The sequence below is a fragment of the Neolamprologus brichardi genome, chromosome 6 (genome assembly GCF_056152115.1).
Source record: "Neolamprologus brichardi isolate AB-2024 chromosome 6, ASM5615211v1, whole genome shotgun sequence".
Classification (NCBI taxonomy): domain Eukaryota; kingdom Metazoa; phylum Chordata; class Actinopteri; order Cichliformes; family Cichlidae; genus Neolamprologus; species Neolamprologus brichardi.
Genome location: NC_142109.1, coordinates 16,598,717 through 16,616,509, shown reverse-complemented (window position 1 = coordinate 16,616,509; position 17,793 = coordinate 16,598,717).

The window sequence follows — 17,793 nt, the reverse complement described above, 5'->3', positions numbered from 1 at the left end:
TTCTGTCACTGCCAGAGGCCCGTGCGCCTACTGGTTCAGCTCTGTGTTTTCCAGAGGCCCACGTGCCTGCTGGTTCACTCCTGTGTGTGCCAGGGGCCCCGGTGCCCACTGGTTCTGAGACTGTTTTCGCTTGGGGGCCCGCGGAGCCCGTCCAGCCTCCTGCCTCGTCGGCTGGGGGACCCGAGGAGCCCGTCCAGCCACCAGCTGCTCCACCATCAGCTTCACCCACGCCGTCGCCAGGTCCAGCTTCAGCATCATCAGCGTCATCTGGTCTAGCTTCAGCATCCTCAGTGTCGTCTGGTCTAGCTTCAGCATCCTCAGTGTCGCCTAGTCCAGCCTCTACCTTAGCTTCAGCATCGCCTGCAGCAGCCTTCTCATCAGCTTCATCAGCTTCGCCTGGTCCAGCCTCTGCCTCAGCTTCGCCTGGTCCAGCATCTGCCTCAGCATCGCCTGGTCCGGCATCCGCATCCGCTTCAGCGTCGCCTGGTCCGGCATCCGCATCCGCTTCAGCGTCGCCTGGTCCGGCCTCCGCATCCGCTTCAGTGTCGCCTGGTCCAGCCTCCGCATCCGCATCAGAGTCATCCTCGTCTGGTCCAGCCTCAGAGTCTTCATCCTCGTCTGGTCCAGCCTCAGAGTCTTCATCCTCGTCTGGTCCAGCCTCAGAATCTTCATCCTCGTCTGGTCCAGCCTCTTCTTCAGCTTCTGCCTCGCCTGGTGCTGCGGGGGCCATGCCGCCTTCAGGTCCCCAACTGCCGCCTCAACATCGCCGGCCATCTTCTAGGCCGCTGGCTGGTCATCATCGCCATCGTGGACGCCCTCCTGAACGGTGTTGCCACCGCCGCTGCCTTTTGAGCGGTCGGCCTCCGGACCTGTTTCGCCTGCGTCAATGCCGGTGCCCTCCGCGTGGCCGGCCCCCAGATCTGCTCTCTCGCCGCCACTGCCTTCTGCGTGGCCGACCCCCTGAACTGTTTCACTCTGGACTCCTGGGCTGGCAACCTCTGGGCTGGCCACCAGAGCTGTGTGAGCTTTCACGATATCAGGCCCCGGGCCGGCTACCTGACCTATGTTTTGGACTCTGCTCCCCTGTGTGCATTTTAGACATTTTTGTTTGGATTCCTGGGGGTCTCTTGTTTTGTTCTGTTCCGGACCCTCCGTCCTGGACCTCCCGCCACCCGCCCTGGCTTGGTGGTCCGTTTGTGTTTTTTTTTTTGGGAGGGGGGGGGGGGGGGGGGGTACTGTCATGGTCCTGGGTCGTTGACCCATTGTTTTGAGTTTATTGTTATTATTTTCCAGTTTCTGCTGTTTTGTATTTGTTCTTATGGTTTGAGTTGTGTGTTTAGTGTTTCTATCATCACTACCTGTGTCCTTCCTCTGTGTTCTGTTCGTTTCCCCGAGTTGGTATTGTGAAACAGTCTGTGAGTTTCCTGTTTTACTTTGTAGGTTTGTGTCTCGTTATGCCCATAAGTTCCAGCTGTGTCCCCTCCTGTGTGCCATTTCCTGATTACCTCGTGTGTGTATTTATACTGTGTGTCTGCCTGTGCTCCTCGTCGCGTCGTCCGCATTTCTCTGCATAATTTTGGTATGTCTCCGGGTCTCTCTGTTCCTCGCTTTGTGTCCTCTGTTTGTGTTAGTTTCACCAGTTTAGGTTTATGTTTAGTTCTGCCCTCACCTTGGGTTTTTCACCTTAAATAAATCTCCACCTGCATCTCCACTGCCATCTGCATCTTGGGTCCTCTTTCATTCCCCCACACGACTGCTGCCCAGCCGTGACAGTAACACTTATTTTGAGGCATTTTTTCTCGTTTGTATAACCCCTCAACCTCCATCAGGTTGGATAGGGCGGTGCACAGACATTTTCAGATTTCTTCACAGATGTTTAATTGGGTTTTAGTTGGAGTTCTGACTGGGCCACTCAAGGACATTCACAGAGTGGTCCCAAAGCCACTCCTTTGTTATCTTGGCTGTGTTCTTATGGTTGTTGGCCTGTTAGAACCTTTGACCCCAGTCCGAGGAGACTGGAGCAAGTTATCATCAAGGATATTGGATACATTAGGATACATTCATCTTTCCCTTGATCTTTACTAGTCTTCCAGTTCCTGCCATAAAAAATCCCCACAGTGATGCTGTCACTACCATGCCTCACTGTAGGGATGATAGTGGCCAGGTGACGAGCGGTGCCTGGTTTCTTTCAGACATGACGCGTAGCATTCAGGCCAAAGAGTTCAATATGTTTCAACAGACCAGAGAATTTTGTTTCTAATAGTCTGAGAGACTTTCATGCCTTTTGGCAAACTCCAGATGGGCTGTCAGCAGTATTGGGTAAGTTACTTTAAATCAGTAACTTAGTTACATTACTAGTTACTTCTATCAAAAGTAACTCAGTTACTTCAAGTTACTCTCAAAGTAACTAGTTACTAGGGAACGTAACTTTGGTTTTACTCAGAATTCTCTTGTTAATGTGTTGCTTCCGTAACTGGATATGGTAAATGGTAAATGGACTGGTTCTTATATAGCGCTTTTCTACTCTTTCTGAGCACTCAAAGCGCTGTACACAACTTTTACATTCACCCATTCACACCCATTCGCACAAGCACATTTTTTCTAAGTGCTTTCTAAGGTAACATTCACACACACATTCATACTCCGATGGATGCATCGGAGAGCAATTTGGGGTTAGTATCTTGCCCAAGGATATTTGGCATGCAGACTGGGGAAGCCAGGGATCGGACCACCAACCTTCCGATCAGTAGATGACCTGCTCTACCACCTGAGCTACAGCCACCCCAGGATACCCAGCAAGATTGCCAGTCTTCTAGCTTGCTTACTTGTCACAAGTGCACTGTGCCACCTACCAATAGAAAAAAAAAAAAAAGTGCATATTTCCACGAGAGAAATCCCACGCCTGGACCGTCACTGACCGCTGCCATGATTCTAGCCTACGTCACAGCGTCACGTGCGCTTTTTACATCCAACACAAAAACTGCAGTCGTGGTGCTTTCGATTGTACTCAGAAATTCTGCCTTCCGAATAGAAAGATGTAGGTAACACCAGACTGCAGATGAGCTGCATACAGGGCTGGACTGGGACAAAATAATCGGCCAGGGCGTTTTGACAAGAGACCGGCCTGCCATTATAGAAAAAATCATAAAGCCCTTGAATGAAAACAAACGCTGTTGTGACAGTAATATACACAGTTTTGATGGTATATATGCATCAATCTATCAATCGTTTGTTGTAAGATTCAGATAATTATTTTTTAAAAGCTAGACATTTTAAATGAGAATAAGAAAGAAAAGTATTTCTTTGTCCCCACCTCTCCCTGACCTAGAAACTCCGTCATGCTAGCTAGTACCCAGTACGAAAAAGTCAGCATAACGAAAATGAACTACACCAAAACTTGGTTTATATCTGACCCAGATAGACTTCTTACCTGAAGTTCAGTTCACCTGACACTTGGACCGGCGGCCACCTCGGGTCTCTCCTCCTCCTGCCTCCCCTTTCCCTCATCCACCTGCTGGCCTCCACCACTTCCTAATGTTACTGAATCTGTGGAAGCTCCGCGATAGCCACCACACGAAGTAAAGAATAACGACCCTATCTAAATTCCAGTAACGATTAACGCGTTCCTGATTTTGGCATAATAACTAGTTACCGTGCTCGTTACCACAATAATAACATAGTTACTGTTACGCGTTACTTAATAACGCATTAGTCCCTACACTGGCTGTCAGGTGACTTTTACAGAGGAGTGGCTTCAGTCTGGCCACTCCACCATACAAGCCTGACTGGAGGAGTGCTGTAGAAATGCGTGTCCTTCTGGAATGTTCTCCTCACTTTTCACAGAGCAATACTGGAGCTCTGTCAGGGTGCCCATTGGGTTCTTGGTCACTTCCCCAACGAAGACCCTATCCCAGTAGCCCAGATTGGGCAGGCGGCCAACTCTAGGAAAAGTCCTGTTTCCAAACTTGGATGGAGGCCACTGTGCTCACTGGGACCTTAAGTACTGCAGAAGGTTTTCTGTAACTTCCCCAGATCTGTGCCTCGATACAATCCTGTTTTTGAGATCTACAGACCTATCAACCTATCTACAGTTCCTTGGACTTCATGGCTTGGTTTGTGCTCTGACATGACTGATCAAATGCAGGTTCTTACATGTAATTTGTGCATTTCCAAATCGTGTCCAATCAACTGAATTAACCACAGGTACATATATATATATATATATATATATATATATATATATATATATATATATATATATATTAGGGGTGCAACGATACTCGTTTCGATATCGAACCGTTCGATACAGTGCTTTCGGTTCGGTACGCATATGTATCGAACGATACAACATTTTTAATTTATTTTATCAACTTTCCTTCTGACGATGCTGTCTGTGTTGAGCGCTCAGTGGATCTGCGCTCGACAGTGCAGCCTAGGCGGAGTAGTCGAACACAGATTCACTGGGCGCAGGGCAAGCTAGCTAGACAGAAGTTAAGCTCGTTGCAACATGGCAAATTGAACCTCCCCCACCCTCATTCAGATCTGGCGTTTGGAACTATTTTGGTTTTCATGTGACGTATGACCCTGAAGGTAAGCGTGTCATGGACAAAAGTAAAACAGTATGTTGGATGTGCCAGCAATGCTCAATTGGTGGGAACTAGTGTGTTAGCGCAGTTAGCTCGTTAATGTGTTGACGTCTTCCAGCCCCACTCATGAGGCGATCCGCGGTAGCTCGTTAACGGAGATTTGCCGTGTTGTGACCTTAACGTCATTTCAGATTAACGCTGACAGCACTAGTGGGAACACAACCAATATGACTGCACATTTACTCCGACATCATCCTAGTGCAAAGACAAGTGGAAGCAGACAAAAATAAGCACGCATGCTACAAACTTTACCCGAGTCATTTAGACAGCCGTTAGCACATGATTCTCCTTATGGCGACCTGATATGTTTAATATGCTGCTGAGAATATAGCCCAGAAGAAGCGTATAGTATAGCTTTTATTTTGGAAAGAGACATTTCTCCATAATAAACTCTCTTTTCCAAAGATGAGTGATTCCTCAATCAGATACAGGGCTCGCAAAATCGCTAGCCCGACGTCCTGGGGCTTTTTTCCAGTCGGGCTACCAAAATCTATCTCTGCCCTGCCCGTCGGCCTATCGTAGGAAGGAAAAATATATGTCAATGCTTTTGCATTCTTTCGGAAATGTAGCTGGGTAATTATGTCATTGGCATCGGCCACTGTCAATATGTGACATACTGAAATCGCGTTTGAATTTGCGCTTGTTTTTTGCTTTCACTTTGCAATCGCGTGAACTGTGTATAGAAAGCGACAGTACTGATTGGTGTGTGATGATAATTTGCGCACCAATTCCTCTGACATCGTCTTATCAATCGTTAGCTTACTATGCAAACATGACAAGTGAAATCTCCTGCAGCTTAAACATGTGAGAGGTTGATCGCGCAGAGAATCGCTGAGCGTTATGTTAGCGCGTGTGTAAAAGCAGCAGGATATATATTTTAGTTCTGCTGAGCCAAATAAGACAGGTCAGGGTGAAGAAGTGACAAAACGGAAAGGTTATGACAAATCAGACTATAAGGCAAAAAGAAAGTGCAGCTTTATGGTTTCATGGACAAAAGAATTTCTGTGGCTGCAATATGACGAGCTAAATAACCAGAGCTGCACATAAGTGGTCCGCAGGTGCGCATTCGCTGTCAAAATAAAAACCCGCACAAGATAAGAAGTTGCAACGCGTGTTTGCGTACATAAGATTTTAAGGAAGAGGACAGACATTTGTTTAGAACTCTTAAAGATGTCGAAGAAGCTCCTTTAAGCAATTACTGTGATGTTCCTCCACCTCCAAAGAAATGTTAGAAGGAGTCCGAACCACAAAAGAAGCGCGTATTCTCGGAAAAGTGGTTGCAGGAGGTGAGCTGGCTTCAAACAAATGATGAACGCACAGAGATGTGGTGCAGAATGTGCCGTGAAAATTTAATAAATGACAAATTAATAAAAAGGCATGAACATTTTTTTTGTATCGAAAAAATATCGAACCGTGACACCAAAGTATCGAACCGAACCGAACCGTGAATTTTGTTGTATCGTTGCACCCCTAATATATATATATATATATATATACATATATATATATATATAAAGAGAGGGAGAGAGATAGAGATAGAGATAGATCTATCTATCTCTATCTATCTATCTATCTATCTATCTATCTATCTAGGACATCTTCAAGTTGTAAAAAAATTACCGTTTTGGAAATTAACCACCTTGGTTGTTTGTTCTACCTCTGGCACCAGCAAAGATTTAGATTACGAACTTTGATTGCGATTATGGATGTATTTTTTTTTAACAACAAAAACAGTTTTAAATTTGAACAGCTGAGAGTAGTGTAATGATCAAAGAGAAAGTTGATTTAGCTATTTTGCTCTTTGTGGGTAAAAAAGTTTATATTGTATGTGTTTAATGTAGCTGCCATCATATGACATTGCTGTCTCCCTTGACGGGTGTCATAATCACCCTGTGCTTGTTCGAGTGGCCTTGAGGCTGTTAAAAATGAGGACTGTTGGCTAGGTGACATGAAACTTCTTTAAAAATGATGGAGAAACTTTGATAAGTCTTCAACAGGGACAGCGAACTGTCAGGAAGACAGATACCTTAAGTGAAGCAGGGACCTTTCATTAATGTAACACAATCCCTCTACCATCTGTTTTTGCTGACATCAAGAAGCTTCTCTTAAGGTATTCTACCCTTAAATCTCCAGGTGATTAACCATAGCATTTACTTCTGTTTTAACATAAGGGTGTGTATATTCTTTATTTACTTAATGTGGGGGCACTGGTTTATATTTCAAATCTAATACGTAGCTTAGAATAATCTTGAATGAGGTTTCATTATAAAGGGGGTGTGTTGGTTCAACAATGACGTGGTCGTAAATATTTGTGTCAAGAAATACAGACGCTATAAGACATGACTTATTGGGAATCTATGTAGTTTCAGAACCACAAAAGAAAAGAGAAAGTGCTGTAATTGCTGTTTTTGTCAAAAATCACCAGATATTAAAGGACTATAATTCACTTTTCAACAGACCTTTTAAAACATCACAAGGCTGTAAATTATACTGCAAAACCCCTCTTATAAGCTAAATTCCCTGTAATATTGCTGTCACATACTAAAATCTCTTAGTGAATTTTCAAAACACATTCATTATTTATTCTGAAAACCGTTTTAATTTCAAATTAAAACATAATTCAAACCCTTTTATGTTCGTCCAAGTAATGCCTGTATATGTTTTTCACAAGTACACCAATTCTGTTAGAAAGTCTTTTTCTGTCTTTATTATAATGTTATCATGTGCCACCCTGCAGTCGAGAACAATTTTATTTCTTGTATTCCTGTTTCGTCAACCATTTAAGAATCATTAACTCATAGGTTAATGCCTGGAACAGGTTAGCTTTACCCTCAGTCTTTTCATGACTCATTACCCAGCACTTAATTATGATATCATTTAGTATTCAAATGCATATTAGAGACTTCTTCAGGTTCCTCTTTTTCATGGTTGCCAGATCATGGTTCAGTGAGTCCATTTTGCATGGAAAATGTATGGCTATTTACAAAAATAGGTATCTTTTTTTTTTTTTTCAATTTACTCATATTCACATCTTACCAATCTAATTTCAAATCAGCATGTACACATGTCAACATGTTGGATATTAGAAAAAAATGAAGAAAGTGTGTTGCGTTCTCTGCCTCATGCATATGTCAGCAATTACAATTACATTATTCTGTCCAACTTTAAAGACAAATCTCTAGCTAACGCATCAGTTGATTGGGATGGTCTTGTACCTTGCTAACTCTGCAATTGGTATTCCAGGCACGGGGCAAAGACACATTTTCAAAACAAAGCAACTGCAGCAGACAAAAAGCGAGGTTTGGAGCTCACTGGGGAAGGCCAGAAGAGGAGCTAATTTTTCATAATCAGTGACAGTTGCACTGATGTAATCTTTGAATACAAGTGCAACTATCTTAGGAGGTGTCTGCCAGAGTGACAAGGGTCTAAAGGGGAAAAGGCTGAAGTGGGAAGGCGAAAGCACTAATGCATGTGACAGGGCAAAAGAGAGAAATGTGAAGAAAAATCCAGAACCTCTAATGAGCAAGGGTAGACACTAATTAAATTTGAGAGGAAATCTCAATACAAAACTTCATATCGTAGAAATGTCTGATAAAAGGGACTGCTCTTTACTGTTCTTTGAGTGAGGTTCAATTAAAATTGGTGGTCATGCATGACCGAAGATGATGTTTGGCAAAGCAGACAAGCATGTACACACAACCTGAGGGACGCAGTGCTCAGTGTGATAGGTGTGAAGTGATCACATGGTGTCGGGGGGAAATGAGCTTTTAACTGAATGTAAAATAATAACAGATTAATAGAAACACGAGTTCTTTCTTTAGAGTCTCATTTTTAAACATTTCATTTTTTCAGTGTATTAGGGCAAAAGCTACCCTGTACCCAAGAATACGTTTTTGTAAATGGACTCTCAAGGTAGAATTAGCCTGAAGCTGAATAGCAAAAATGATTTTTTTTTTTTTTTTTATCTGACTAAAAGGTGTTGCTGCTGATTTCACTAATGGATTTGGAGAGTTCAGTTAATACTGAGAAGGGGGGGGGAGGTACACTACAGAAGCAGACAAATTACCATTCAGGACTTGACAGTGACTTTTCCTGGAAGGAACACAAAGAACTTTGGGAGTCCAATTAAAAATGTATCAGAAGTTAGCTTTTTCTTAATAAGTGGGTCTTACATATGCATGGACAATCATTTCATTTATTTAAATACAGAAAGTGCACTAGGTTAATTTATTTTTCCTTCAAAGTATTCATTTAACATTTTAGTGTTAACTGCTCTAAACTATATAAATAGTAAAAACCATAAGAAAAAAAACTATTCTTTCTCAGTATTTAGGATGACACTACTAGCCAGCTGTGAGTGTAAATATAACATTTATCTTATCTTTCCTGCTTATATTCTTTATTACTAAAACATTGTTATTAGAATTTTATAAAATAACACAATTAATAGCAAGATTAGAATAAAGCATGGGTTTAGAGCAGCAACAATAATCTCCAGGGCAGCAAACTCACTCAGTAATATTGCACTACAACAAATTAAAAATACCAATAAACTAAATTATATTCTTGTCATGAAAGCCCTGAGTGAAGTTTAGAAAAAAATTAATTAAAAAAAAACACGAGTCATCATCAGTCATCTTGTCCTCCTCCCTCTGCTGCTGACGTGATTTCATTGCCTTCCAGTAACACTGGTGGAGACAGGGGGAGTCTGCCTCCTATTATGATTGCACATTTTACGGTTTTGTGTTAGCTTATTTTCAACACTTTACATGACATGCAAAAAGAAAATATTTTGAAAATATGACTTTTCCACATGTTCAATCTTCTCGTTGGGGTTTTTTGCTCACAAGAGGTTTTGATCGCACCTAACGGTGGTAATTGTTGTCAACTCAAGTACATTATCTTTCTCTTCAGTGGCTTCATTGTCTCCATCATTGATCTGTCTGTGTCTGGTGTGTGTGTGTGTGTGTGTGTGTGTGTGTGTGTGTGTGTAGGTAGTTGTGTGTGTGTGTGAGAGGGAGAGAGAGAGTTTGTGTGTATTGCACGAGAGGCTGCAGCAAAATCAGCTAGTGAAGACTGTCATTATCATTGATGCTGTGTTATCGTCTTCTTTTTTAAAGAAATACATACATTTACGAGCCATTTTAGCTGCAAGCATGACTAAACACTGTCCTGCTACTATATAAAAAACATAACATACACACTGTGACTGCCACATCAGAAATATCCAATAATTACAACATGATATTGAGAACCTATGTTCATTACCATCATTCACTGAGTGGAACTTTACAATAAATTGAAACAAAAAGCCAGATGTAACAAATATGATACAAATGAAAACAAATATATGCAAATTAAGCTATTTTTTTGTTAGAAGGTTCAATAAACACTTGTAGCAATAAAGTGCACCATTATGTTGATGTAACATTATAAATTTTACTGACTCTGTGTCACTGCCTCTCAATTAGAGAAGTCCCAAGCTGATCCTAAGGATTAGTGTTTTGACCAAGCCGCACATTTTGTTGTACTGCAGTGAGTAAATGAAGGCGATTAAAATTAGTTGTTGTCCACAGCCACCTGCTAGTGTTGCACTGTTGCTCTTGAGCATATCACTGCATATAAGAATGGAAAATACAGCCTGTGCATATTTTGGTCTTTCGGTCAGAGCAGTTCTGTTCTGACACTGTTTTGACAGGCAAAATTCACTGAACTCAGGCAGTAATACAATCCATTATCTCTTGTTCATGCATTCAGGCATTGGGTTCTCATTTTAGCCTTCGCTGATTGTCACTTTTACTGCTTAAACTGAAAAAATGTTGCCAGTGGCAGCTCATATTAACTGTTTTAAGCTGACTTCTTTCCATGATTAACTTGAAGACAGGCCAAAAAAGGGCCTATTGTTGAGTGTGTGTACTTTCTGCATTTTTGTACTCTGCCAAAGTTTCTTTATAAGGGAAAGAAAATATAATTTTATCTCTTCTGTAGACCTCCAACAGAGAGACTTGATGGGTTGTTATGCCACATTTGCTGTATTTTTGGATCTATTAAAGGTGCCAGCAAGTACAATGCTAGCAACAGTTTTGTTGTTTTATTTGTCTTCCTTTGTGGATCTAATTTCTTCTTTTTTTTCATATCTTGTTTTTTTCTTTGTCACAGCTACAGTCATTTTTCAGGACAAAAATAGAAGTAATAAAATTAAATATGTAGCTAGCTCATCAGCAATGCGTCTTGTGAGTGGTTGTGTGCTGATTAGGCAAACCAGAAAACACCAAAGTTAAAGGTAAGAAATCACCGCAGATCCCACTCATTGCTCCTAACAAGCCACTCCCTAGATACAAGCAATCACAAAAACAGGAATCAGGCCTAGGGGCCATCATATGTGCGCCATAGTTTGAACTTTGTATTTCAGGTTGCTCGATATTTTTGCTATCTAACATTCTATGTGTTGTTGTTCATGGTTTAGAGATTTCAGACATTTGAAATCAACTTTTTTTCAGTCTCTGTCTTTATTTTCCAAGCAACCTTATGCCTCTGCATGATTCACATATAATTTATTTTTTAAAAGAAGAAGAAAGTTATACTGACCCTCTGTCAGTTCAGCGCTTTACCCTACTGTATTTTGATTGGCCAGCATGTCAAAGTGACTTCGGTACAAAGTTTCTGTCACATATTCTTAGCTCAAAATGTCAGTCTTTCAAATGATTACATATATCTTGAGGACTGAGCGTCACCCCAAAATTAGCAGACATGTTATCAGCACAGCAACACCACCAACAAAGGCTGTCAAATGTGCAACTGTTGTCAGTATAGAAAGTTAATTTGAATATATTTTTGATAGTGAAGTAAAGATAACATTGTAGATGAGGTGTACAAGCAGGTTAAGGACTGGGATTTTCACTTCAAGATAGATATTTGTCAGATACTGTGAAACTTTGGATCTTTGTTCCATTTAGTCACAAATGCAATATGAATAACTTTGCCTTGGTACATCAGCACAAAATGTCTGAACTGAAAAAAGTGTGATGCAACAGAAGTGCAGACTTTTACATTTAATTCAAGCATTTTATCAAAAAACACTGAGTCTTAGAGTCTCAAATGAGCTAAGACAAATGAACATCATAATGTTCATTTCTAAAAATGTGTTAAGAATCTTTTGTTGACATCAACTACCTGAAATCTGGACTCCATGACCAATGTTGATTACATGGGTTTGTCTGTGAAGGTTGTCAGTCATCCAGGTCATCACAGTCTAAGGAGCTTGGAAAGAAAAGCATCTGGACTTCTTCAGTTTTAAGTTTCCTTGAAGATGTTTCACCTCTCATCCAAAAAGCTTCTTCAGTTCTAAGAGCTACTGGTGGAGAGTCCCAGATTTTTAAGCCCTATTGGAAGTGTCCCTAAGAGGGTGGTGGACCCCCTATTGATCCTGTGCCTAATCACATGGTCACAATCAGCCAAGCTTTTGGGTGAACTCATTGTGAGTCCTAGCCTCACCCTATCATGTGATTTACTAAGGTCAAATGGCCCAAGATGTGAGTGAGAGTTAAGGCATCTGGGAAGGGATCTCAAAACGGGATTATAGTTGGCAGATAATTGGTGTCCTAAGCCCTGCCCTCTGCTCAAAGATGGTCGTTCACAGTGGACACAAGTGGCTTCTTTCACTCTTCTTTAAAACCATCTGTTTTCTCTGTCCAAAATGTCAACATTTGCATCCTCAAAAGAGTGACCTTTGTCCTTGCAGGTGTACAGCTGAGTCTTTTCCTGCCGAGGTCGCTCTTCTATTTTTGCCATTTGTTTATGTGGCTGTTTGGTCTCACCAATGTAGAGGTCTGAGCATTCCTCGCTGCACTGCACTAAGTTTGTGTTAGGGAGTTTTGTCTTTGGGATGAACCAGTTTTTGTCTGTGTGGCGGAGGTGTGGTCCCAGGCGTGGCTGCAGGGGAGGAGTGGTGCGGTGAGCTCAACGGGGCGGTGCTGGAGACGCAGGTGAGAACAGCTGATGGCGTTTTGGACTGATGATGGTTTCCTTCCCCTTTATAGTGAGATGGGAGAGGAGCGGAGGAGGGCTGGAGATCAGCTGAGACCGACAGCTGTCAGACTGTGGTCGGTCATAACAAAGGAAACAATAAATAAACTTGGCGTCTGAAGACAAAGACCTGGGCGTGTGTGTGCCTGTGTGTAGTGCATTTCACAGTCTGAGTGTGTGGTTGGATCTGAAGACTCTCCTGAGTTTTTCTGATAAACCTGCTACATAAGCGATGACAATATTGTTCCATCTGTCCTTCTGATTCTCCCTAGTTGGTGACTGACCTTCTTTTTTGTGCATCTTTGCTGATTACATGTGTTTCCTCATTTTTTGTGGTTTACCAGGCCTTTACTACAAATGTCTTCAAGAAAGTTAGTCTTTTACAGCTGAAATGTGTTATGCACCTGAAGAAAGTGGAGGAATAAAAATGGTGTCGCTTAGAACTATTTGAATAAGGAGCAGTCCACTTGGTAAGCAGGTGGAGATAAAAGCAATGAATTTCAGCCTACCTGATTCCAGCCACTTTGCAGATTAATTATAATATTAATATAACTGAATTTATCATTGTAATATTCTTTTTCAATATTTATATTATGATAAGTTCATTCTTAACAATAAAGAATGATATAAACAAGAAAAACTTGTTAGTTTTTAACTCCTTTTGTAACAAGATGAGATTTTTACTTGTTACTGAACTGTTTTTAGGCATCTCTTATAAACTGTCCATCATAATTGTATGATCCTTTTAACTTATCAATAGAATAGAATGCCTTTTTACTGCCACTATACACATGGACAATGAGATACAGAGCATCTCCTACTCAGTGCAGATGTGGGAAAAGAAAGGGGGTGAGGTGCACAGTTCTTCAGCACTATGTACATATGAACAGTATGAAAAAATATATATAATGTACAAATATACAAATCGGGAAAATAAATAAATAAATAGTGTTATAAATTTACAGTGTGGGTTATTGCATGTAAATTAAGTAATGCACAGTGGTGATGGCAGTTGTGTAGTCTGTGTATAGAGGGAAGTCATTGGATTGGAGCACGGGACTGTGTTTTCAGTGCATGTGTGAGTCCAGGGTGGTTATGGCTTTTGGGAAGAAACAATTTTTGAGTCTGTCGTCTGTAGTCTTTGTGCTGATGCACCTGTAGCGCTTCCCTGAGGGAAGCAGGTTGAACAAGTCAAAACCCTGGTGGGTGCTGTCCTTGATGATGTCTGTTGCTCTGCTGAGGCAGCGAGAGGAATAAATGTCCATCAGGGAGGGGAGAGGGCAGCCAATGATCTTCTGTGCTGCCTTGACTACACTCAAGGCAGCACAGAAGGCAGTCTTGAGTGTGGCTACCGTGATGCAGTATGTCAGCAGGCTCTCAATGGACGAGCGGTAGAAAGTCAGCAGCAGGTTGGGGTCCAGTTTGTGGCAGCTGCTGGGCCTTCTTGACAACCGCTGTGACGTTGTCTGTCCAGGAGATCTCAGTGGAGATGAGGATGCTGAGAAACCCCAAGGTGTGGACACTCTCCACACACTCACCGTTGATCTATAGGAGGGCTACGTCAGTGCTGTCCCTCCTGAAGTTGACTATGACCTATTTGTTTTTTTAATTGTGAACAACCTGGCACTGAACACCATGCTGCCAACTTCAGGACCTTCTCTCTTTAGGCTGCCTTGTCTCCCTTTGAGATGGTGTCATCAGCAAACTTGATGATGAGGTTGTTGTTGTGGGTCAAACAGCAGTCGTGGGTGTATAGGCAATTAGGCAATACAGCACACAGCCCTATACGGAGCCAGTGCACAGCATGCAAATGGAGGAGTGATGAGGGATGAGTCTTACAGTCTGGGGCCGGGTAGTGAGAAAGTCCTTTATCCAGGCACATCTGAGACCGGGCGTTCATACGTCATCACTTAACAACCTGATGTACTTTCATATTTCTTCTTCATCTTCTTCTATTTTGCAGGTGGTTGGCAACTAATTGGAGCAAGAACTTGTACTGCCTTCTAGTGGAAGCGAATCTAATTGTTCTGTCTGTCACTACATAATGCTCGCTTAGAGTATCAATCAGGTGAAACTGGGCAATCTTCCACGGCACACCTGATTATTTCTCACGGCAAACTTATGTACTGTGGCACAATGGTTGGAAAACACTGGTTTAAGAAATCCAGAACCTTACCTGCTCAGATGATGGAAATTAACAAAGAAAAAGCCCAAGCTTGTCCATATAAACAGATTTTGACTCAAATGTCTAGCTACATTTGCTCCCTTAAAAGCAAGGTTCTGCAATAATTATGGAACGCTTCCTCCAATTTGAAAGTCCCCAGAATTAAGCTGAGAGTCTGCAAAATATGTCAGCTTTTATGTTTTAACTGTAACTAGTATATGTTTTGGTAAATGGCTAAAGTAAAAGCCTATAGGTACATCCACACGTACCCGGGTATTTTTGAAAACGCAGATTTTTCTATGCGTTTGCACCTTTCGTCCACACGTAAACGGCGTTTTTCGTCACTGAAAACTGAGATTTTTAAAAACAGGGTGGATATTTTTGAAAACTCCGTTTTTGCATTTACGTGTGGACGAGAAAAACGGAGAAAACGCAGAAAACGCAGCGTCAAAGGTGTGCACCTTTTTTGACGTCACACTGTGCACCACGTTATTGTTTCGGTGAAATGAATTTCTACAATACTGTTACTGTTAATTGTACTCTCTGCAGTGTTTAAATGCTTACATATACACACACAGTTACTGTCCCTCCACACATACGACTCGGTTCTGCTTCTATGCCCCATCCTTGTTTACTATTTCCCACCGAGGCTTCTAGACTTCTGATTGGCCAACATTTCTACACGGTTAGGAATATATCGCCACCTGTTGCTTTGGCATGTTCCTAGCAGCGTTTTCCTTCATTTATGCGTTTACGTGTGGACGGGATTATCTTTTTAAAACGAAAACGGAAAATCTCCGTTTTCAAAAATACCCGTGTACATGTGGACGTAGCCTAAGTCAGAGTAAAAGACTCTGACATTACACCAGCATATAAATGATGCACAAAAACATTGTATGGCCAATTTAAGAATAGGCATTGAGGCATGTGTGTCTTTGACTGTTCCACTCTAAGCATACCATACATAAATGATATAATTAACTGTGATCACTCGAAATGCCTGTGTGCGTGTGTTCTGAATAGGACTCCCAAGGCTTGTTAGGGTGTGTGTGCTATTTGCACAAACTTCACAGAAGCCTAGATTTCACTTAAAACCAAAACCAACTATATTGCTACTACAAAATTTAGTCTAACAAAAATAATGAGAAATTAGTCATATTCCAGTATGTTAGGTCATCACATAAAGCTGTCCTTGCATGTTCGTGTTGGATGATTCGTGACGCTTTCTGCAAGCATATCTTTTTTAGCTCCTACTGCTGTGAAACAGCTGCTTTTTTTGCTGATCCAATCAAACACAGTTAGCATCTTCTGCATAAACACTTTTTTTTTCTTTTCTGTGTCATGTGCACATATTCACACAACTGCATGACTTCCCTCTTGTCTATTAACACCACTTGCCTGTGGGGAGACGGCAAAGTTAAGTGAGCTTTCCATCTGTTAAATTAGAGAGTGTCAAAACTTTTAGCTGCTGAGTGATCCAGAGACATAATCCCATGTCTCCCTGGGTAATGAATTGTACTCATGCTAATTAGCATACACATGGCCAGCAGTAGCAGTGAGAATGTCCTAATCAAACAGACTTGCGGTTTTGTCATGTCTATGGTTACTCTCTTCTCTTTCTGGCTGGCTGGCTGGGCCTCAGTTAAAGCCTTGTGGCTCACATTTCCCCAACATGTCCCACTGAAGGACCAGCTTTTCTAGCATAGGGCAACTCTATATTAGCAAAGGCCAATGGTATGTGTCAGCAGGTAACAGCAGTCTCCCTTTGCGCTCAAAGGCAAGCAAATGCGCAATTTCTGTAACTAGTGTGTGTGTGTTTCTCTCTCTCTATATATATATATATATATATATATATATATATATATATATATATATATATATATATACATACATACATACATATGTGTGTATATGTATGTATGTATGTATATATATATATGTATATATATATATGTATTTGATTGTAATGGACTGCCACTTGAACTCATCTGAGTGGATAATTTTTCATTCTCAGAAACCAAAAACAGTTCTGATTAATAAACAGCAATGAAATAATAATACAACATGGGGTTGCATGAATTGGCTCTCTGTATAGCATGATATTATATCATACTGTACCATACATTTCAACTTTATTTATCAAGCAAAAACAAGGACAGTGCTGACTGTACAATAAAACTAAACACAAAAGACAAACACAGGCTAAGGGGTAAAAGATACAGAGACAACTGTAAAAGTTAAACAATAAGGTGTAGATGAAAAGTAGCTTAAAAGCACAGTCAGCATATCACATTGGGTCAAAGGCCTGGGACTAAAAATGTATGTTTAAACAAAATATAAAAACAGCAAGTGAAGGAGACTGTCTGATGTGCAAGACACAACACAGTTTGTGTTGTGTTTCTGGAACATGTAAAAGCACCTGGTCTGCTCATCTGAGTCAAGACATGCAAGACAATGCTTAAAAAGAATGTTAAAATGGATTCATAAACAAACAGGAAGCCAATGAAAAGAAGCTAAAATTGGAGTGATGTGTTCTCGCTTGCTTGCACCAGATAAAAATTGTGCAGTAGTATTTTGCACCAGTTGTCAGTGAGCAATGGAGCCCTGGCTAATTGCAAAAAGAAGTGCATTAAAGTAATCAAGATAAGAGGTTATAAAAGCGCAAACTACTGTTTCATGGTTGCCTTTGGACAGATACAACTTGATTTTTGACACCTGGGTCAAGTTCCTATAACAATGACAGGAAGTGCTACGTCTCCGAAAAATAGTGTCGAGTGGCAGCAAACACAAGGAGTAAAGAAGAGGTCCAAGAATGGAGCCTTGTGGTGCCCTCCAGGGGAGCGCACCAGAGGTGGACGTAATGCTGACACGGAAACTTCTGTCAGAGAGATACTGCCTGGTCCATGGGTATAGTACACTGTGTGAGAGGCATACATTATAAACTGATAAGCTTCCAAA